The 23,951-nt window shown below is 41.4% G+C and overlaps 1 long non-coding RNA gene across 1 annotated transcript in view; it reads right to left on the reverse strand.

Moving 5' to 3' along the window:
* Positions 1-21,300: 21,300 nt before the first annotated feature.
* The window catches only part of LOC122457739, a 59,377-nt gene continuing 56,726 nt past the window's right edge, over positions 21,301-23,951 (reverse strand). Inside the window, exon 4 of the long non-coding RNA XR_006277418.1 lies at positions 21,301-21,403. This is a non-coding gene — a long non-coding RNA (uncharacterized LOC122457739). The remainder of the gene's footprint in view (positions 21,404-23,951) is intronic.

The raw sequence follows: 23,951 nt of genomic DNA on the forward strand, positions 1-23,951 counted from the left end.
GCTTGTAAAATCCTCTCACCCGCAAGTGGTTCTGGGCTTCAGTATGGAGGATAGGGCTGATTATTGCTTCCTCTTACATCGCACCCCATACTACTGGATTTTAGCTTGGCCAATCCTGCCTAATGCCCTTTCCCTTTTCTCCCCTGGCTCTCCACCAAAAAGAAAAAAAAAACCATAGGGGAGACCAGTTTATCCATCTATTCAAAGATGCTAGAGGAGTTTGCATAGCACTGATTTTTCCCTTGCAAGAAGGCAACACCAAACAGCACAAGGAAGAGAGCATGTGGGAACAGGTGACTCTGTTGATGCGGATCCTTATTCATTAGGATAAGCTCCTGATCTCTGAACCCTTGATGTTCCCCCATCACTAAATTTAGGGCTAATATACTGTGTGCTTGTGGGGTCTATCAGTTACTTTGAATAGTTTACCAAAGCATCTAACACAAGTTTTCATAATTCTTCCATTCCTAGCTTTATATGTAGAGTGGCTTTATTGGGTCTTGTTTACAGAGAAGTTTAACAAGTAGTTTCATTCTATACAACAAGAAAAGGAGTACTTGTGGCACCTTAGAGACTAACAAATTTATTTGAGCATAAGCTTTCGTGAGCTACAGCTCACTTCATCGGAAGTGAGCTGCAACTCACGAAAGCTTATGCTCAAATAAATTTGTTAGTCTCTAAGGTGCCACAAGTACTCCTTTTCTTGTTGTGACTACAGACTTACATGGCTGCTATTCTATACAACACAGAGTCAGGGATGAATTAGAATATGGCAGAATGTTTGCATAGACTTCAAATAAACGTAATCTTTACCCAAAATGAATTGCTGATGCATTTTGAGGTTCATCCATCAGTAATAGTATACAAAACTGGGACTTGCTAAAAGGAACCATTCATGTCTCTGAATCACACCTTTCTCCCTTTGATACATGTTTCCAGCACACTAACATGCTTTTCCCATCCATTTCTCAAACACAGGAATAGGAGAACTCCTTTCAGAGTGTTGTGAATCTATTTAAAACCTGTGTGAATTTGCTTCATGCAATTCTATCAGCAACCGAAAGCAATGCTGCCTGTCATCTTTTCCACAGTCAGGCTTTCTACAGATACACTAACATGGCTACCTGTCCCAGTTTTGCAGAACTGCCGATGCCTGTGAAACTCTAACTTTCTAATATGTCATACTATATACATTTATCCAGCAAGACAGCTAAAGATTGCATTCCTACTGATATGTCTCTTACATCCACCATGGGCGTAGAAGAATCACAGATGTTTTAGCAGAAGAAACCTCCTTTCTCTAGGCTCTGAAGAATAGGAATCTGAATTGAATAAATTCTCCTGGTATGCAGTTACTATTCCTCTGTCTTTGCAGGTTTCTTTCTTCCCACACAGTGGTGATCTTGCTCATTTTAAATCCTCTCTGAACTTCAGAGGCTTTATCCTTTATTACAGTTTTAAAAAAAAACATTACCAGCATCTCCACATATTTCCATTAAGCCTCCAGGATGGCTCTTCTTGCTTTGCTCTCTCATAACCTTCTTAGCTACCTTAACTTGTGTTTATTTCCAGCTCTGTTTTAAAACTCAGAATGCTTTGCTGGTTCAGCTGGGGCAAGCCATACCCCTCACGGTCCCTGACCGGTCTACAGCAATTGTCAACAAATTGAGAGTTTCTTAATTATGAAGAACTTCTAAACCTTACAACAAAAACTTTATTTGAAACAACTTTAAAAGGTTTTAAAAGCAATATTCTAACAGAGAAGGACCCATTGACAGGACATTGAGTATATAGAGAACAATATAAAACAAAAGCCCTATGATTCATATTTCTACAGTTATCTGAGAGACAGATGTATCAAGTCCTCCTGTAACACTGGAGAAAGCCCAAAGTAATTTCACTGCACTCACAGTTCATTCAGATTTACACTGAAGAGAATTTGGTCCTCAGTAGGTATGTAATAGCCCAACTATACAGGTGACCTTATCTTATCATGCTCCCATCATTTCTAGTGGTACCTATTATTTATATGTGCAAAGCTGTTGTCATACATATAAAGGGAAGGGTAACACCCTTCCTGTATACAGTACGATAAAATCCTTCCTTTTTACCTGTAAAGGGTTAATACGCTCAGGTAACCTGGCTGGCACCTAACCAAAAGGATCAATAAGGGGATAAGATACTTTCAAATCTCGGGGGGGAGGAGGCTTTGGTCTGTCAGTTCTGTGTGCTTGCCGGAGAGAGATCAAGAAAGCAAGCAATCCAACTCCATTAGAATTAGTAAGTATTAGCAAGGAAATGTGTTAGTTTACTTTTGTTTTGGCTTGTGATTTTCCCTGTGCTGAGAGAAAGGTGTATTCCTGGTTTTCTTTTTGTAACTTTAAAGTTTTTGCCCAGAGGGAAATCCTCTGTGTTTTAAATCGGATTGCCCTGTGAGATTAGCTTCCCTTCAAATTTTACAGAGGTGCTTCTTTTACTTTTTTTCTTTCTAATAAAGTTCTGTTTCTTTTAAGAGCCTGACTGATTTCTCTGTTGTCCTAAGACCCAGGGGTTTGGGTCTGTGATCACTTTGTAACCAATTGGTTAGGATATTATTCTCAAGCCTCCCCAGGAAAGGGGGTGTAAGGGCTTGGGGGATATTTGGGGGGAATAGGAACTCCAAGTGGTCCTTCCCCTGATTCTTTGTTAAATCACTTGATGGTGGCAGAGTACCCTCCAAGGGCAAAGAGTTTGTGCCTTGGGGAAGTTTTACCCTAAGCTGGTAGAAATAAGCTTAGGGGGTCTTTCATGTGGGTCCCCACATCTGTACCCTAGAGTTCAGAGTGGGGAGAGAACCCTGACAGCTGTATATCTGCAGCCACTTTAATGACAGAATACAAGTAAAATGTCCTTATTAGCCTGATGGTTAGGTAGGGAAACAAATGGAATACAGCAACATTTTCTACCTAATGCAATCATGAGAGGAGAACAGTTCAGCGGTACGCAGTACATTGCTAGCCAGCATCAAGCATATTATTACTAGGGGGAGGGAGGGAGAGAGAGAGAGAGAGAAAGAGGGAAAGGGATACAGATAAAGACACTGTGGGATCTTAAGTAAAATGCTCAATCTGCCTATAGGCCTCTGAACAAACCCCACTCCGTTCAGAGGTACCACCCTGAATTTAGAAAAACAAGCTTTGATCCAGTCTCATTTTGATCTGTTTGAGTAATGCTATTTCAGCTACCCTGCAGTCCAGTAAGCTGTCTCCATACTAACAACATTCCATACATCTTAATGCATCCGTGCTGTATTACCTGTCTGCCTACTTTCTAATTATGACCACAATCACATCTGGATTTCAGTCTACTTGTATTCTCACAAATATTACATGGCTTGGTAATTAGCAACCATTGTCTGTATAAAAATTATTCTTCCTACAGTTGAGTGAGGCTAACACCTCAGAGAGAATGTTGGGAATATTTTGTAAGTAATTATTATATCAGCTTTTCCATGACAGTCTGACAGAGATAGAAATAGGAAGTTTGGTTCTTGAAACCTGATCATGTATCTTGAGCTCCGCATCGTCACTATGCTTTTTCTTCTCAATTCTCAATTCCCGCTCCCCTCTGAGGGGCACTTTCAAGGTTATCTCTTTTTAGCTAAGGTAGCGGAACTGCTTTATAGCCTATAAAGTAACATGGGGGAAAGGTATAATATTGCACTAATTAGGTACACTGTACACATTCCTCTTAGGAACATCTCACATTGCCTAAGATCAGAGATGGGAAACCTGACTGGATGGATCACTGATGTCATGTAGAGAATTAATGGCTGGAGAGTATTGAATAAATGTTAAAACCATTGCATGTTTGTTGTTGTCGAGGTGTAAATGCACAGTGGGGAGCACCAATATTGTGGGTAGAACTTCATGTAGAAAATGGAGCTGTTAACATGTGTTATTATACTCCAAATAAAGGCACTTTTACACTTGGCTTGTCTTTGCAATGCCGTCTTTGTTACCGTTGCTGTGTTCTGGTATAGCAATTCTTAAAAGAATCCAACACACACACACACACATACGTACTCTCTCTCTCTCTCGGCTGGTCTACACAGTTCATGCAGCATTCAACTAAGTCTAAAACAATTTAGTTAAATTGGTGCACACACTGTGTAGCCAGCCCTTATGAACAAAGTGAGCTCTATAAAACCAGCCCTTTTGCTCTGAGAGACTTTTCCTATGAAAATACTAATATTGATTCCCCTTCTTCCACCAATGACTTATGTATTTGGCCCATAAAGACGTTTTGACATTTCCAATAATGAACATAATTTTTAGGGCTGTCAATGAATTGCAGTTAACTCATGCGATTAACTCAAAAAATGAATTGCAATTCAAAACTTAATCGTGATTAATCCCAGTTTTATCGCACTGTTAAACAATACAATACCAATTTAAATTTATTAAATATTTTGTGTTTTTCTACATTTTCATATATATTGATTTAAATTACTACACAAAATACAAAGTGAATATTATATCTGATTACAAATATTTGCCCCGTAAAAATGATAAACAAAAAAAATAGTATTTCTCAGTTCACCTCATACAAGTACTGTAGTGCAATCTCTTTATCATGAAAGTACAACTTACAAATGTAGATTTTTTTTGTTACATAACTGCACTCAAAAACAAAACAATGTAAAACTTCAGAGCCTACAAGTCCATGCAGTCCTATTTCTTGTTCAGCCAACTGCTCAGACAAACAAGTGTGTTTACATTTACAGGAGATAATGCTGCCCTCTTCTTATTTGCAATGTCACCAGAAAGTGAAAATGGGCATTTGCGTAGCACTTTTGTAGCCAGCATTGCAAGGTATTTACATGCCAGATTTGTTAAACATTAATATGCCCTGTCATGCTTTGGCCACCATTCCAGAGGACATGCTTCCATGCTGATGACGCTCGTTAAAAAAAATATTTGTTAATTAAATTTGTGACTGAACTCCTTGGGGGAGAATTGTATATCCCCTGCTCTGCTATACCCACATTCTGCCATATATTTCATGTTATAGCAGTCTTGGATGATGACCCAGCACATGTTGTTCATTTTAGGAACACTGAGAGGGACAAGGTGTGGTGCATGCTTTCAGAAGTCTGAAAAGAGCAACACTCCAATGCAGAAACTAGAGAACCCAAACCACCAAAGAAGAAAATTAACCTTCTGCTGGTGGCATCTGACTCAGATCATGAAAATGAACATGCATCGGTCCGCACTGCTTTGGATTGTTATGGAGCAGAACCTGTCATCAGCATAGACACATGTCCCCTGGAATGGTGGTTGAAGCATGAAGGGACATATGCATCTTTAGAGCATCTGGCATGTAAATCTCTTGTGACACTGGCTACAACAGTGCCATGAGAACACCTGTTCTCACTTTCAGGTGACATTGTAAACAAGAAGCGGGCAGCATTATGTCCTGCAAATGTAAACTTGTTTGTCTGAGCGATTGGCTGAACAAGAAGTAAGACCGAGTGGACTTCTACGCTCTAAAATTTTACATTGTTTTATTTTTGAATGCAGGTTTTTTGTTTCTAATTCTATATTTGTAAATTCAAATTTCATGATAAAGAGATTGCAGTACTTGTATTAGGTGAATTGAAAAATACTATTTTTGTTTTTTTACAGTGTAAATACTTGCAATCAAAAATAAATATAAAAGTAGGCACTGTACACTTTGTATTCTGTGTTGTAACTGAAATCAATATATTTGAAAATATAGAAAACATCCAAAAATATTTAAATAAAATGGTATTCTGTTATTGTTTACCAGTCCGATTAATCGCATGATTAATCACGATTAATTTTTTTAATGACTTGATAGCCCTATTTTGTGAATCACGTACACCAAGAGGATGACCCCTTCAACAAAATCAGAACTTTGTTTGTTTACCCAGGGCAAAGTTCTCCATTTTTCCCCAGAAAAATTGGTTTTGTTTTAAAAAATAATAATAATAATTTTGGGCAAAAGGTACGTTTTTACTCACTGGCAGAAACTGCCTTTCATTTTTTGAGAACATTTTAAAATATTTCACTTTTTCCTCAAGCCTGCAAAAGCCAGATTTCTCCTCTGCATGCCCTGGCAGTGAGAATTCTTGCATATAGTTCTGACTGGGAGCCCTAGCCACCAAAGCAGGATCCTCCCAGAAATCAGCACAAAGTGTCTTTGCTACTGCGTGAAACTGGCTGAAATCATTATTTTTGAAAGATGTTCTCAAAATGTTTGGCCTCTGTTTAGCTACCATTTCTCTCCCATTGACCTCAGTTAGTGAGAAGGAGCCATTTTTGGCAGACCTGCCAAAAATGAAGTTCTGCTAGTTTCACGTTCTGACATTAGTTCAGCTTCTATTTTTAATTTCATTTTCTTTCGTCTTGTCTCCCCAGCTCACTCTACTGTGACTTTCATTCTTCTGCTGCTTCTTTCTCTTTCAGTTTGAATCTCACTCTCCACTCTCCTTCTTCGCCTTTCACTCATTCATCGTTTCCAGTACCGCCAGCCCTCAAAAGGTGAAAAACCAGGGCAAGATCCAAAACAATCATGAGGTTGGCTTAAAGAATCACAAGGTTTTAAAACCAATATTGCTTTGTTGTGGGCTGTCTCTTGATTGTTTCAAACAATTAGGAGGAATTCTCCCACCCCCATCGGTGGTTATAACATTTCAGATTGAAAACTCAGGCTTAAGTGCACATACAAAAAATCAGGCCTTCCCTAGACCTCGCTGCTCAGAATGAGATTTACTTACCCTCTCCTAACCTCTGGAGTAGGGAAGATTCTTTTCTATCCCTCTCTCCCCGCCCACTTTGCTGTTGTTGTCCTGCATTTCCCACCATCTTAGCCCCTCACAATCTCCTCCCCCATACTTCCCTCTCCATGTACCTTCAGTATCCTGCCCCCATCAGTATTGACCAGTATTCTGCCCCATTTCCCTCAGGCTCCTGTCCCTTGTATTCTCCTTTTCTGCCCACCGTACAATCATCCTGAATCCCCCACCCCAAACCTTCCCCTACCCTCCAGTCTACATTTGCTATAAATCTCTCTCCCTGTCCCCACTCACCCAGTTTCCCTCTATTTCCCCTTTGCTCCCACCCCCATATGCCTGCCTCCAGCATTCATCCTCCTTCCTTCCCCTGGTCTACCCTACACACTCTCCTCTTCTCTGCTCAGTCTCCCTGTTCTCCACATGCCTTTTTCCCAAATATTTCTCCCTTGCTCTAGTGATGTAGTCCTTATTGTGAAGGTACCAGAACACCAGAGATACCCACCAGCATGGATCTCTTCACCCCAGTCCACACTACCCCCAGCTGGATAAGGCCCTAGGATGCAGCCAGATGGGGCTGTAGGGTGAGGAGGGTCGGGTCAGATGGTTGTGCTATGGGGGATGGGATGGGTGTTGAAGATAGGGCAGGCATATGGTGGGGGGTGGGTATTATGAACATTCTGGCTCAACCATAGTACTGGAATGTCATTCTAGCTCCACTACACCACTTATTGCTCCCCTCTACAGTCTGCCTCCCTGCACCCCACAGTCTGACTCCTAGCCTCCATGTTTGCCAGGCTGAGTGACACATTGTAACTAGAGGGGCTGCCACCATAGTCTAGCTTCTATCCACTTGGGAAGAATGGAAGGTGCTGACCATCTTTACTAGAGACAGCCTCACTTCCACTTACATCTGTTGAAGATAACCCATGTGCAGGATTAGAGAGATACAAAAAGGGTGAAATTAACTTAATTTAATGAAAAATGTATGTTTTGTAGTTTAAGTAAATAAAAAGGTTTTAACAGCTATAGGAAGGCTTTGAAAATATAGGAAAAAAAATAACTGGCAACATAACCTGTAAAGATGCTGAACTCAAAATGGGGCTGATAAGAAAACAGAAACCTTTAATTATCAGGAATGCTTACAAACTGGTTCTAACAGACAAAGAAGAATTGTGCACCGATGTAAGAACCCAGTTATGGCGACACAGTAACACCACCTCCTCGAGTGGCACTGAGCCATGGCTGATGTACTGAGGTCTATGCAGCATGCGTATAGACACTGTGCTATCTATTTTGACTCTAACAGTCCTCTGGGAGCTGTCCCACAATGATTGCTCTTGTCACAGTCATGAACTCCACTGCCTGAGAGTCACGGACACTGGAAGCCCCACCATACACACACACTTTGAAACCCCACAAATTTTTGAAATGCTTTTTCCTAACAAGCACATCTAGCACCTCTCCATTGTTGTGTGCAACTTCCCAGCTGACACATTCCAGGTGTGCTCCAGCCAGGAGTAGACAGGAGATATAGGATCTCCTGGGAGCGGCTGTGCAGGCACAGCTATGGACCCGTATTTGAGGCCTCTGATCCCCTGCAGGCTGTGCCTTGTGAGGATTTCCACATCACTTCTGTCGAACAGCACAAAGAGTTTATAACAGACACAAAACAGAATTTCCTCTCAAGATCTTAACAACCTGTCACAAACTGTTTTATAATTTCTTCTAATTACTCAATTTTGCACAATTTTTTTGCCAGCTCTTTGTAGTTCCTACACAGTCTTTTCATTAATTTCTGTAATGGAAATTCCTCTAATCATATTCTTCTGCACTATTATTTTCCTCATGAGGATCCTATCAAGTAAAATTGAGTGAACCATGAAATCTTGAGCTGTTCATGTTTCAAATCAGCTCCTTTCCTCTCTAAAGTATCCCAGTAGTCAGGCTCCTAAATGCTCCTTAAGTTTTTTATTTTTAAATGGCAATTACACTCTTGGCCATCTTTTATATTTGTGAATTTCGTTGAAAGAAGTAAGCTATAAAAGGTAAAAACGACACTCACTTCACCATTCCATTATAAAATGGGACAATGGAAACAACAATCAATTTGGTTACATGCAGTTCCCTTTCAAGGAAATCAAGTTGATGCAAACACTTTTATGCAACTAAGGCCTTTCTGATATATTCTCTGAAAAGGTTGTCTCCTTGCACAGAAGGGAAAGCTGGAAGCCTCCAAGGTACAGTACCCCCTTTTTCCTGAACTTTAGAGAACCCTCTTTGGAGTACTAGATCCATATGTAAGGCAAGAGGCTGGCAGGTCTGTGGCTGGAGGGGAAGGGCTAGTTGTGTGCGTCAGTAAGTGTATGCTTAATGTTAATGCGGGGATCTACACACAATGTAATAAAGCCTCAGGCAGTATTACCTTTTGCATACACCCTCTTTGTGCAGACGAACCCCCAGTGTAAGTCATGTTCTGGAGACATCCAACAGCTCAGCTACTTAGGTGGCACGGCTACAGTAGAGCTGGGGGAGGGGCCATGGGGACTCAGTTTCGGTGTAGTGGGCAAAAGGCCTTATCACAGACAGCTCTGGCATCTTACAGAGCCAACTGATTTATTATTTATTAGACCTCTTGCAGTGGTAGCTAAGGACCACAAACATGAAGTAGAGCTGCAAAGACAGACCCTGCATCCAGTCTATGTTGGGGGTGGATGGCTGCCAATTCTGTGGAGCTGGGATATGGCCAGGGGCATGGAGTGGTAAGCTCTTGCTCAAAAGTGGGTATGTCTAAACTGCACACTAAGCCCGGGCCTGTAGGACCTGGGCTTGGACGTGGTGGTTCCAAGCCAGTGTCTGAGCATCCACACTACATTGTAAACCTGGTTTACAATTGCTGGACCAGGGTCTCAAACCAATGCTAATGTGTCCAAACTGCACTACAAAGACTTTCTTACTCGGATCTGTGGCTTGAGCGGCGTCCACACTGCAAATGGACCTGACTCACAGCAGAACTTGAGATCTGACCCACACCCCAAGCAGGGTCCTAGGACCTGAAGTCCGCAGTGCTTGCTGACCCTAGTCAGACTGATTTGTGTGTGGACAGAATGAGGGCTTGGGCTTAAACCTAAGAAAGAGTTTGTCTGCTTAGTGCAGACATACCATCTGTGACTTTCTGGAAAATTCAGTGAGGAGAACCTGAGTTCTCTCTCCCCACCCAGCCAGCCCCCCTCCACGCGTATTTCTGTGCGAGGGGATGATCCTCTTCCTAGGCAGACAATGCACATTCCTCCTTCTCAGGTTTCTGCTCCTACATCTGAACTACATTAGGCAGGCTCAGAAATCAAGAATCCTATATTTGCATAGCAGCAATAATCATTTTGTAAAGAATCTGCAGAGCATGCACATGTGTATGAGGTACATAATGTTATATGATTGCAGAGGTGGAATTTCATGCTTTAGGTTCCTCTGTATTGTGTAATCCAGTCATGCAGGGATGTATTAAACATTAGGTTTAAAAAAGCATCTAAACTATTCTTACAGGCAACAAGAGGCAATCAACCCTGAAAAAATGCTAGAGCATGAATCACAGCTGACCAGAAATTGTGAGGTAAGCCTTTTCCAACCACAGCCATTTAGCAATATTTGAAAATACCGTTGAAGAAATCAATCCATAATTTCAGCATTTATCAAGTTCAGATAGATTTCTGTTGTTCCTGTCTAATCTGGATTATATTACTTGGGAGAAACCTCAAGTGGGATATCAAAAGAGTATCTGAGAAACTATTTCCTCATTTTATTGAATCCTTTGTCATTATATCAAGGAATAAGATCTGTTGTTAACTTCAAAGGACAGCCACATTCTTTGAAAAGAGAATGTTATTGATTATGGAATCCACAACTGTATATAATGCAGTGTAAGGCTCAATTTATATGTTTCTTCTATGGTGCTTACCAATTCTTGGAGCGCGCACTTTATTTTCTCCATTACACTGAAATGCTGATTTAGACAATGAGAATGAAAAGGTATTTGAAGCATCTAAACAGACTTTACGTTTATGTTTTGGTTTTGTAGGTTTTGATAGTTATGGAGTTGGGAAGGAGGGAATAACGAGGCAGATAGGAAATGACAGAAAGAACTTGATATGAACTTAAAGGGACAGTGCGAGATCCCAACCCCACCCAAATAAAGACGGCAAACATGGGATTTAAAAAAAAATCACTTTTAGAATATTTATGGAAGTTTTTTCAGAATAAGAGTATGTCCATCCACTGAGTTAACCAGGGTCAGGTATAACTCCTTGTGTAGGCAAGCCGTTACAGGGCTTGGACTCAGTCCTACAGTTACGCACACTGGATATGTCTACATTACAATAAAACACTCAGGACTGGCCCATATCAGCTAACTGAGGTTTATTGGGCTCGGACCGTGGTATAGAAGCTCAGGCTGGAACCCATGATCTGGGTCCCAGAACCCAGGCCCAAACATCTATACTGCAATTATATAGCCCCACAGTCCAAGACAGCTTATGCAAGCCAGCTCCCGTTTTTTATTGCAGTGTAGACATACCCTATGTACTTAACTTAACAAATGAATGGTCCCATTAACCTTAGTAGGAGTATTCAAGCACTTCAAGTTAAGCAAACATGACTATTTGCAGAAGTAAGGCCCTAACAGCCGATTCTCCCCTCACAACATAAATCAGGAGAAACTCCACTGAAACCAATAAATGTACACCAGTGAGAAGACAATGTAGCTCTGGGTGTACATGTGCATAGCAAAAGCTTTAGGCTGATTTTGATCTGTGTTTTTTACATGGTCACTCTATTTCTGTTACACTTGTGATGGAAAATTAATGGATTTTTTTTTAAAGACGAAATTAATTTTCTGTTGAGGAAAATTTTAATTAACCAACCATAACTAATGAAAAGCACATTACTTTTATAATTCTTTCCCTTTTATTAATCTAAGATGTTATGCTACGAAAGAGGGAGGAAAATATATGTATTTTTAAATGTAGATTATTTTTAAAGGGATATTTAATCATGGCAACCTGAATGTCTTACCTACTATTGTTACAAGTAACACCTAAAACTAATATGTGCTGAAAGAAGAAATATTTTTTGCTGTACAGTCAGTGTGACTGGTTTCTCCATGCGAGTCAGTTAAACTTATCATGCAGACTTCTCTGTCTGGGTGGCTCTCCACTGACTTCATTGGAGTATCATGTGGGCACAAAGGTCTGCCTGTGATGAGCAGTGTGCCAGATCAGGCCTTTGATTAGTTTCTCCTCTTCATAAGAGTTTCTCTCTCAGCAACAGGAGATAAATATGGAAGTACATTTTATAAAAAAATAACAAAAATTAGCAGAAGAGTCTCAGAGGTGAGTTCATTTTAACTAGAACTCTTTTTTTTTTTTTGCTAGATTTCAAGCTGACTTTGTTTCTCTTTAAACTGGCAATGTCTGAACGTCTACATATAGGACCAGCATATTCTAGATGGTCATGTTTGGGAGGGTTTAAACTTTCCCTTGCATTTGTTTAGCCCTGTTGTGGAGCAAAATCTCTTGCTGTTTTCTCATCTCCTCCCCCTTTTCCAAGCTATGCTGTAGTTTGGAAGTAGAAAGACATTGAAAGATTAGCTAACATTTTACTGGCTGGATTTAAGGAGCTCTTCAAAGGGCTTGGCTACACTTGCGAGTTAGAGCGCATTAAAGCAGCTAACTCCTGATGTGTCCACACTGGCAAGCAGGGCCAGCTCTAGGTTTTTTGCCGCCCCAAGCAAAAAATTTGCTGCCCAAGCTCTGAAAGCACAACTGCCCAAGCAAAAACTTCCCTTGGAATTGTGCCGCCCCAAGCACATGCTTTCTTTGCTGGTGCCGAGAGCCTGTCCTGCTGCCAAGGCACGTAGAGCGCCTGGACTCTGCAGCTGGAGTGCTCCTCGTAATCCACCTCCATGAAAAGTATAAAGCTTGCTGCACCCTAGCTGAAACGCCTGGGCGTCAGTGTGGACGAGGTGTTGCATTACTATGATTGGCCTCCAGAAATGTCCCATAATCCCCTGAAGTCAAGTGGCCACTCTTGTCATTGTTTTGAACTCAGCTGTGGGAATGCAGATATCCCCTTTCAAAGCTCCATTTCTGACAGCTGGCATATTTCTCTGCTCTGCGACAAAGCAACCATTAGTGTGGAATGCTGCTGTTGTGAGTGTGTGTGAGAGAGGGGGAGGGAAGGGAGGTCTGCTGCTGTCTGAACTTACAAGATAGCATGCTAACACTCTCTCTGTCCCTGAATACACACTCTCTCCCCCCACATACACACAACACACTCCCTGTCACTCTCCACCCCCCCATTTGAAAAGCATGTTGCAGCCACTTGCACATTGGGATAGCTACCACAATGCACTTCTCTTTGTGGTGTTGCAAGAGCTGCTAATTTCACCACGCCAGTGAGCTTGCAGCTGACCGGGTAAACACACAGCAGCATTTTCCTTGCTGCAGTCTCTGAAGGCTGGTTTAACTCAAAGCATTCTACATCTGAAAGTGTAGCAATGCCCTTAGTGAAGGTAGCTTCCCTTCTGGAATTTGCTCTGCCATGCAGTTAAAACATCACACAAAAGACTGCCCTTCCAGAAATGTCAGATTTCCCACACTTGAAAGAATTTGCCAACCAGAACTATAGAAAACAGGGCCAAGGATTCCTTTTACACAGTTTGTACACCACTCTGCTTTGCCACTGAAGAATGAGCAATGATCTGGTAGAAGACCAACAAAATGCTTCCACCAGTGATTTAAGGGCAAGAATGAGCTCTACTGCAGATAATGACTACTTGCCTTAGTCCTTAGCCAGTTATTTTATTGATGAGAAGGCTCAGGCTGTGATTGTGTTTTCTCTTGATATATAGGGTGACCATATGTCCCATTTTGGCCAGGACAGTCTCTTTTTTAGGCCCTGTTCCACACATCCCAACTTTTTTGACAAAACTGGGCATTTGTACCATTTGCTCTTGTGAACTGATCATCAGTTGGGACAAATGCCCAGTTTTGTCAAAAAAGTAGGGTAGAACCCCTAGCTCAGAGGGATGTGGGGGGTCCTGAGGGGGGAGACCGAGTAGCAACACCAGCCCCGTGCTAGAGTCAGGACTAGGAAGAGCGGCTCTGGCTGGCCAGCCAGCCCCATGTGCAGGGTGGAGGGGGGGGCCTCGGGCAGCCCTGTGCGCAGGCGTGCGGCGGGAGTCTCGGACCACCAGTCCCACACACGGGGTGGTGGCAGAGGGGCTTGGTTGGCCCCACGTGTGGGGCAGCAGAGGGGAGGCTGGGGCTGACCTCAGGAGAGGAGAAACCTCAGCCTGGCCCTATGCTGACGGAAGGCAGGGAAAGCTTGGGCCAGCCCCGTTTGAGGGAGGGGGGGCTCGGGCCGACCAGAGCGTGTCCTGTTTTACCTTTGGGAAAATATGGTTACCATACTGATATGGATGGATGCTGCATGATACAGAAGTACCACTGTGGCACAGATTAAAAAAAATCTATTTTTTTTTATAAGCGGATGAAATCTATTATAATGTAAACACACATACAATAGGCCTAATTCTGATTTGAGTGTGTATAGGCAAATGTATCACAACAGGATTACTGTTTCTGAATCGACACCTTGGTTCTGGCTGAATCCCTACACAGTTATTTAACTGATAAGAATGAGGTCAGTTTCAATCAGCAGCTGCCGGGTCCAGGAAGCGCTTTTTTTGTTTCAGAAACACCATGTGAAAGTATTTCCAAAAGGGGAAAAAAAATGAAATCTACAGCTCTCAAGAAATCCCAAGATGTTGGAGTTTTCCATGAACTGGAAATTCCGAATTTAGCCCGCACATCTCATTAAGAACACTTCTTTCTTTGCTGTGGATACGAGGTTGTTTGCTCATGGCCTACTTTGGCCCAATCATTTGGAATATGTGTATGTGCACTCTGTATGAAGGGACACTATTACAGCTTCTCTTGCATAGATCTTTCATGTAGAATGGATAGTTTGTTATATTACTCGCTGTGAATATCAAGATGAAGTGGGGTGAGGGTACATTTACTCCACATGACTTTGTCTGAGTGGTTCAATGCAAGAACTCGCTCCGAGAGTCTGATCACTGCTAAAAACATCTTTAAAGGACACGGTCCTGTAACATAACACTATCACAGAGGAAAAAGCAAGCACACTTTTACATGAAAGCTAAACTGAATCGAGGTTAGTTGCAGCTAAATAAAGTAAATGTGAGATTATCAAACTAACTCATTCTTACACTGCAGTATGTGTGTTTCTCTGATTGCGCTGTAGCTGCCAGACCTGTCAGGCTAGCACTTCTCTCATAACAGCTTTAACAGAGACAAAATGTCATTTTCTTTTCAAATGTCATCCAATGTCCATTGCTCCATGAAGAAAGGGTATAAGATCTTTATCTAGGAAGACGGAACCCATGTTCAGCCAGCAAAGCATGATATAAAAATCAATCCAAAGACTCCAAAAGGTCCTTAGTTCTGAAAGCAAGCTGTTTTTGCTGTTGTACCAATGATCACTAGCTGAGAGTATGAATAGCTATTTATTCTGTAAAAGCCATAAACTCATTCTCTTAAAAAATTGTGGATTTTGAAATTCACACCAATATGTTGCAAAATAGACACTGTGACAAATCATGAGCCAATAATTGAAAATTACCTACTTCCCATTGGTGTTCATTATTAGTAATCATCTGTACAAAATGTGGATCAAATGTTACTCACAGGGGTAGAAATAAAAGCAAGTAAAGCTAAGCATTAACAATGGACTTTCCAACTTTTCCGCAGCGGATGGCATCAGCAAGGTGTCCACTGATTCTGGCTGTGGGAGGGATGAAGGAGCCTGCTGCTGGGAGGTTGAAAAGTCCATTCACCCTGTGGTGACTGGCATAAACAGTCAACTCTGACTGGGTTCTGTGAGGTGGTGATCTTACTCATCTCTCACTAGCTTCAGTGGAAGTTAAGGGTGTTCAGCACTTTGCAGGATCTGGTATTGGGCAGGGTAGGGGGTAGGGAAGTGGTGTTCAGGGAGAAAAGGAAGAGCTTGAAGAGGAAGTCAGATCTAGGAGAGGGCGAGAAGCAATAAGATTGGCAACATGGAAAGGAATAAAGAGAAGTGAAGTTGGGGTTGGGTAGAGATACACACAGCTATACCACCAGTGCGAGTTTGTTGAAAGCTAACATGGGTATGCCTACCTGTGCTACAATCACACCTTCACTTTGCAGTGTAGACAGACACTACAGAGAGTTAGAAACTTGCTTTTTTATGAAAGCTGAATCATGAATGTGGGAGGTGCCACAAGACTTGTGATGAAACTGCAACAGTGTAACAAGTTGACATCATTTCTTCTCATATTAATTATTTGTTACTGAAGGAGGAGGAACCACACCATATTACTTAGGGGACCAACCATACAACACTAACAGCAGCTAGTCAAAGCAAACAGTTTGTGAACAACTCATTCACAAAATATCCATCCATTCTATTCAATGAACACTTACAGTAACAAATTCACACAAAACCAGGATAGGTTCACCCTGACTGGGTGGTCAGGGCTAGTGGGAGTCTTCCCCCATTATGATGAATACTGTGCATAATAAATACTTATACTGGCTCTAAACAATATCATTGGACTTAAGTGACTAATCATAGACTAGTAGTAACAAATTGCAAAACAGAGTAGGTTCCCAACAGCCAGGGTGCTGAAGATTGATTGAAGATTGAAGATCCTGTAAAAAGCTACATTTTCAAAAGGCCAGGCCTCCTTTTGTACCTACCATCTGAAGAAGCCAGTTGGGTTATTTGAGGTGCAACCCCTCAGAATTGTTCCTGCAATTCTTTAGGGGAAGGAAGGAGGGTTTAGGACACGACTTTTTCAAGGTGCAAATTACACCAAAAGTAACAAAGCCCAGGCATCCGACATTTGAAAACACACCACGCTGCTATTCAGTTAATACTTATGAATAATGAATGCTTTTGTAGGAAACAGGGGGAGGCATAGTAAATATTATTTAACATGACTAATTTAGCCAGCTCTAATTAGGAGTAGACATTTTTAAACCATGTTCACAGGCAGCATACTTAAAGTAATTGACAGGGGCTGACAAGGAAAATACTATACAGAATATCTGTTGCTACATACTATGTTGATGCCAATGGTAATGGTTACTTTCATATCTAGCTATTTAAGAGTTCATAATGGCCACTAATGTATATGAAAGCAGAGGACCAAGGAAGAATGGTCTTGTGGTTAAAAGCACTGGGACTCTGGAGTTTTGGGTCCAGTTCCCAGGTCAGCTACAAACCTCCGGAGTGAACTTGGGCAAGTCACTTAGTCTCTCTGTGTGTCAGCTCTCCATTTCTGAAATGAGGATAATAGTATTTTCCTACCACACAGGGCTGCTGGGTTGATATATTCATTGCCATTCACTCTCATTTTACAGTAATGGGAAGGGTCATATAAGGATTGAGGCAAAATTGCATCTGTTTGGAAGGAATCAAATAAAGACAAGCACCAACTGATGCTGGCTGCCCAAAAATATGAGCAAAGTTACTAGAAATTTAAAAATGAATAAATGTCAGCATTGTTAGAAGAGAAAGATTTTAAATTTTATGGGGTACTAAGTGAAGAGACCTAAGATACTTAAACAAGGCCTTTCATGTTTTACCATGTGCTTTTTCTTGTATGACGTGACCATAAAATAGCTGATAGCAATGCTATGCTACTGTCACCTCGCACTCCTGTCTACTACTACAATGTCTATGGAAGGATTAGTGAATAACATTGTATCTCTGAACCCTGCCACAGTCATGTGACCTGGGATGGTCATCTTAAAGCATAGTTTAAGACCTAAAGAACATAATGTGTCACACAAGACCACTCTATAAACAGATTGTGCCCTTTCTCCCACTCCAGCTGCTTTACTCAGAGCATGCCATCACTACACAACTTAAAAAATACCAGTAGCCACCAGTGCATTATCATACCCATGGTGGAAAATTTGGGGAAAAAAATCCTAGAGTAGGCAAGGCTTAAGAGTAAGTAATGTCTGGTTCTGATCAACATCTGCTTTCATTCTTATTAACAAAGGGATTTCAGCCCTACTTTTACTGAACACATTATTCAACCTTCACTATGGAGTGCATTAAACTCCATAATTACAAGTATTTCATAGTGCTCAGTAAAACAGTAAATCACAATTGCAGGTGTACAAAGCATCTTTTGGAAGGAAAGAGGGAATCAACAATAAGGAACTGATATTAATTATTGAAGGAATTGATATTAATTATTTATTCATAATAGCAGTATTAGTTATCTTTTTGTAAATCTGGAGAAATTGTACCAAATTAACACCTTTCTCTCAGGAGGCTCAATTATAGACTAGGTTGTATTTATAGGATTTGTCTTTATAGTTTATATTGAGTGTTACTTTCTTTCTCTGTTGCTCTGGGCAGGGACTGCAGAGGTGGGGAATATAGTGATAGAGTTGTGATATTAAGAGACAAATTAGTTTGGTCCATGCAGAGAATACTTAACCCAATAAAAGTGTCCATTGTCTCTGAATTTGACTGATGAACAGCTCAATAAAATATCTGAGTCTAAACAAAACCACAGCAGCGAGGTCCCAGTGCAGTTTACATGCCTGCTGGAATGATCAATAGTTTTACAGCTATCATATCACAGCCGCTCCGTAACAAATGCTTTTTTTTCCAAGTTTTAGAAGCTCAGCTGCTCAGGTATCTTATTTTCTCATTAAACCATACCTAATTACTGTGTAGAACAGCTGCAACAGTACAACTTTGGGTAACTGCTTCACAACAGAGTTCACACCCCCTCAAATTTCCGCTTATTCCCTCCTTTCATAGAGTAGATAATTCCACTGTTTTGAAATTGTGGGAGTCCCACAAACCCTTAACCTCGAATTTACGGTAACCACCACACCAAATCATAGCCAATTTGAAGGATTTTCTCCTCAGAGTGAGACCCTGTAAATATTTTAACATTATATGAACTTTGGTCCACATGCTCTCATCCTGCTAGAAATTATGCACATAAGGAAGAGTACTTAGAAGAGCAATAATGCTTAGAAAATTCCTTGAGGTTTCCCTCCTGAAGTTTTCTCATTATGGTCTCCCCTCGGGAGGAGGGATTTACAAATTTATTCAGGGTCAGTAACCAAGGCCTGTGTCAAGGTTCCTTCCCCACTCTGAACTCTAGGGTACAGATGTGGGGACCTGCATGAAAGACCCCTAAGCTTTTTCTTCCCAGCTTAGATTAAAAACTTCCTCAAGGTACAAACTTTGCCTTGTCCTTTGACCTATGCTGCCACCACCAAGCGTGTTAAACAAAGAATGGGGAAAGAGCCCACTTGGAGATGTCTTCCCCCAAAAATATCCCCCCAAGCCCTACACCCCCTTTCCTGGTGAAGGCTTGATAAAAATCCTCACCAATTTGTACAAGTGAACACAGACCCAAACCCTTGGATCTTAAGAACAATGAAAAAAGCATTCAGTTTCTTAAAAGAAGAATTTTAATAAAAGAAAAAGTAAAAAAGAACCGCCTCTGTAAAATCAGGATGGTAAATACCTTACAGGGTAATTAGATTCAAAACATAGAGAAGCCCTCTAGGCAAAACCTTAAGTTAGAAAAAGACACAAAAACAGGAATATACATTCCATTCAGCACAGCTATTTTACCAGCCATTAAACAAAAGAAATCTAACGCATTTCTAGCTAGATTACTTACTAACTTTTTATAGGAGTTCTGAGCTGCATTCCTGTTCCCGGCAAAAGCATCACACAGACAGACAGACAGACCCTTTATTCCCCCCTCCCCCACCTCCAGCTTTGAAATTAACTTGTCTCCTCATTGGTCATTTTGGTCAGCTGCCAGCGAGGTTATCTTAGCTTCTTAACCCTCTACAGGTGAAAAGGTTTTGCCTCTGGACAGGAGGGATTTTATACCACTGGGGACAGAAAGGTGGTTACCCTTCCCTTTATATTTATGACAGCCTGAAAATTTGCAGAATCCCAGGTTCCATCTGCCCAAATCTTGGGAGAGTCCCTCCTATTAACCACATGGCTCCCCATCCCTGAAACAGCATGACTCCTCGTGTGCTGACATTGTTCCAAGGTCTGTGGTCAATGGGAGTTTTGCTTGAATGCAGACAAAGGTTTATGGCCGTTCATCTTTTACCCATATTCCGTCCCTTTTAGGGTGCATTAACTTCTCTCTGAGTCTTCTGCTTGGCCAAGACTAATTGCTGTTTGGATTCTGGAAAATCTGATTTTAGTTCCGAGGAATATGCAGTGCAGAGAGACTTTTCTGGCTCCTTGTCTACAAGATGGGGTGGATTCAGGGTAGGTGTTTCAGAAGTATTTAATTGAGTTGGAAGCACAAATCCCCTTGACTTTCACAAGGGATTCATTTCAATGGGTCCCCAAGAATCCCTTTCCATGGGACTTGTCAGACACTTCTGAAAGTCCCATACTGAAGCAATAGGGCAAAATAACTGGGAATGATCCCAAAATAGAGCCCCACCTGGATATTAAGGAAATTGTGCTGGGGTGGATCATGAGTGGGAAAGTGGGAGCAGGAATCAGAAGCTGGAGGATTAGCATGGGCATAATGGAAGGCATGAGGATAATGGAGCAGGCTGGAGTGGAGGTTTTAAGTAGACTAGTACCAGCCCACACAAGCCAACCCTTTCAACCTGTGAGGATCCTGTGTATAAATATCTACAAAGGCTGTTTGAATGTATTTTGGCTTTTGACAGGCTATAAATTAGTTTTAAATTAATATTGCTTAGGTTAGGGAGGAGGGAAGGGAAGAAATCATTTCTCCTGATCTCCACTCTTCATTTCTGCATACTATCTTTACCAATCTCTCTCCACCTTCCTTCAGACTAATTTAGCCACCATGTTAGATATTACTTTTTCCTCTACAACCCTTATTTTCCTGTATTGTGTTCTTGTGTCTTTACTCTTTCAATTACTCTCCTTCTTCTTCTCCCATCTCTCTTTTTACTTTCATTTCATTTTTTCTGGTCTCTCATTTCTAGGGACACCAGACAACAAGTGTGAAAAATCAGGACAGGGATAATAGGAACCTATATAAGAAAAAGACCCAAATATAGAAACTGTCCCTTTAAAATCGGGACATCTGGTCACCCTATTCATTTCTGTATTCCACTACATTACACATTGTTGCCTCCTGCTCCCCAGTCTTAAACCTCATCCTCAAGTCTTATCTCTCCTCCCAAGACACCACCTTCTTCCTCCTCAAACTCACCTCCCTCCAAATACTCACTTGTAAGCTAATGAGCTTTGCTTTTCCATCTGCTACCCAAAACAGTACCTGCCTTGAGCTAACCCAGGTATTGTTGTAATAACATTGGGTCAAAACCAGAGATCCTTCCACAGATTTTATTCAGTTCTTATTTGGCCTAAAATTCCTATTTAAATCAATTGGAATTTTGCCTCTGTCAGGATACCACAGGGACTCAGGACTTGATCCATTCAGCAGATCTACAGGAAAATAAAAGGAGGGGAGGAAGGGACCAAGACCTGGACAGGAAATAGAAGGCATCACATTATTTTAGTTACCATTAGAATTTTACCTGTCTTGGACTTTCTTTCTACAGTAGATCATCCAGCTAGCCCACTCTCAATGATACTGGATTTCAGCTAGCATTGCAGATGAAGCAGTATTGATACACATACAGCTGTGTACAGGGGGTACACAGATGTCAGATTTGGTATTTACTAGCCGGCTTTCAGCCATATTGTTTAATTACACTTATTAATTCTAAACTAAAGAGTTCCAGTCATATTTGAGGAAATGGACTAAGCCAAGCCAAACTGTCAGTCTTTGCACTCATAAGTGTTTGGGGGCCTTGCTCCAGTAAGGAACAGAGGCCTCCTGTTCAGTTTGATTAGTGGGGAGAGATTGTTGTGTGGTTTGGATAAGTTATCTCACAAGAGCACTCTCCTCTCCCATTTTAAAGAAATGGTTCCCAGTCCTCTCAGAAATTGCTGGGAAGCAAGTATTCATTTGGGAGTCAAGATCATATGGACTATCTGGGCACTTAGAACCTTTTCTTTATTACGCTAAGTCTTCAAAACATTTTGAAAATTAAATTGGAGCGCAAACCAAAGATGAAGTTTAGAGCTGTTCAATTCCAAACCTGAGGTAATCTTCTCTGAGGAACTTGGGGAAGAAGAGATGTTTTGGGGCGGGTGTATGTGAGAATCAATAGGACTTGAACCTAGGTCTGTAGAATTACCAAGCAACTAACAACTCCACACTGCCACCAAATAGCAACAATAAGTGAGCTACTCCCTGTGGCCCACAATCCACAGTGGTTGAATGCCACAGGAAGTTCTACCTTTAATGATCTGAGTGACAGTGGTCTTAGCGATTCTTATTTGCCACCTTGACCCTATCCAAGTCCATGGGGCACATTACAAAGCCCTTGCCGGGCTGGGCCGGTTTGTTTATTTGCCACACCCTCAGATTCGGCCAATCGCTGCTCCAGGCCAATGGGAGCTGCTGGAAGCGGCGTGGGCTGAGGGACATATTGGCCGCCGCTTCCAGAAGCACCCATTGGCCTGGAGCAGTGAACCACGGCCACAAGGACCCGCTATCGGCCAAACCTGAGGACGCGGCAAGTAAACAAACCGGCCCGGCCCGGCAAGGGCTTTCCCTGCACAAGCGGCAGAACAAAGTTTGGGAACCACTGCTCTAGATGCTTACATATTGATTGTTTAATTTGTTCAAGTATCTTTCCAGATATTGAAGATAGGCTGATTGGTCTATACTATGCTTTGTGGAAGAAAGAACTTTTTGTTGCATATTCTTCCTCCCAGACCTGAGGAAGAGCTCTGTATAGCTCAAAAGCTTCTCTCCCTCACCAACAGAAGTTGGTCCATTAAAAAGATATTACCTCACACATTTTGTCTCTGTAATATTCTCGAATCAACACAGCTACACCACCACTGCATACATATAAATAATTAGCCATTGGAGCTAGGGGACTGGAACCTGGATTTCCCATCTCTCAGGTGGGTGCCCTATCCACTGGGATATAGATTCCCATTTGCTCTTTTGGCTAAAGGTTATAAGAGAGATACCCCCTCCCCAGCCCCTGTTTTGTGTGGGTTTAGATATGCTCAGAGCACATCTACCAGATTGGGACCCCCAAGATAGATGAGGGAATATCAAGTTTGTTAATCCTTCTGGGGCTTAAGCGTTAACTGTTGAGCAGTCTTAAGACTTGGTGGCTGTGCTCATGCCCAGCTGCTGAAATTTAGGCATCTTGGGGAGTTCAACAGTAAAATCCTAGGTGTCTCCAAGGTTATGCAGCCGCTGAACAGGGATTTTATGAATGCCCTTGGTACCTAAATGTTGGATTTAGGCACCTAAATCCCCTTTGTGAATCCCATCCCAAGACCTTTGGTAGGATCAAGAAAAAAGGTTAGACATTTGTGAATAAGAGAATCTAGAAATATAAGATTTTAAAAAATGGAAGGAATATAAACCCCACCCTCCCAGCAGCACAGGGAGAAAAATGCAGTTTTGTGATAATTGATGTTTGCACATACTTCAACAAAAATTTTCACTTGGAAATTTTTCACAAAAAGCTGAAAACATCATATTTTTGCAATGTAATTTTAATTTGTGTTGACATGTATATTAAAATACATGGGGGATAGCTCAGTGGTTTGAGCATTGACCTGCTAAACCCACAGTTGTGAGTTCAACCCTTGAGGGGACCATTTAGGGATCTGGGGCAAAAATTGGGGATTGGTCCTGCTTTGAGCAGGGGGGTGGACTATTTGACCTCCTGAGGTCCCTTCCAACCTTGATATTCTATTATTAGCATTAGTATTGTTTATTAATGTAATGTGCATACATATTTAATATAAAAATCTAAAATGTTTTGACACTTGCAAATCAAAACATTTTAATGGTCCCTAGTGGTGTTTCTTTTTGTTTGTTTGTTTTTAATTTTCATGTTGGGCAAAATTTCAAAATTTTGACTTTGTGTTTCAAATCAGAACACTCTTTAAAAAAATCTTGGAATTTCCCATGAAATGAAAATTCCAGTTCCTA

The sequence above is a fragment of the Dermochelys coriacea genome, chromosome 1 (genome assembly GCF_009764565.3).
Source record: "Dermochelys coriacea isolate rDerCor1 chromosome 1, rDerCor1.pri.v4, whole genome shotgun sequence".
Lineage (NCBI taxonomy): Eukaryota > Metazoa > Chordata > Testudines > Dermochelyidae > Dermochelys > Dermochelys coriacea.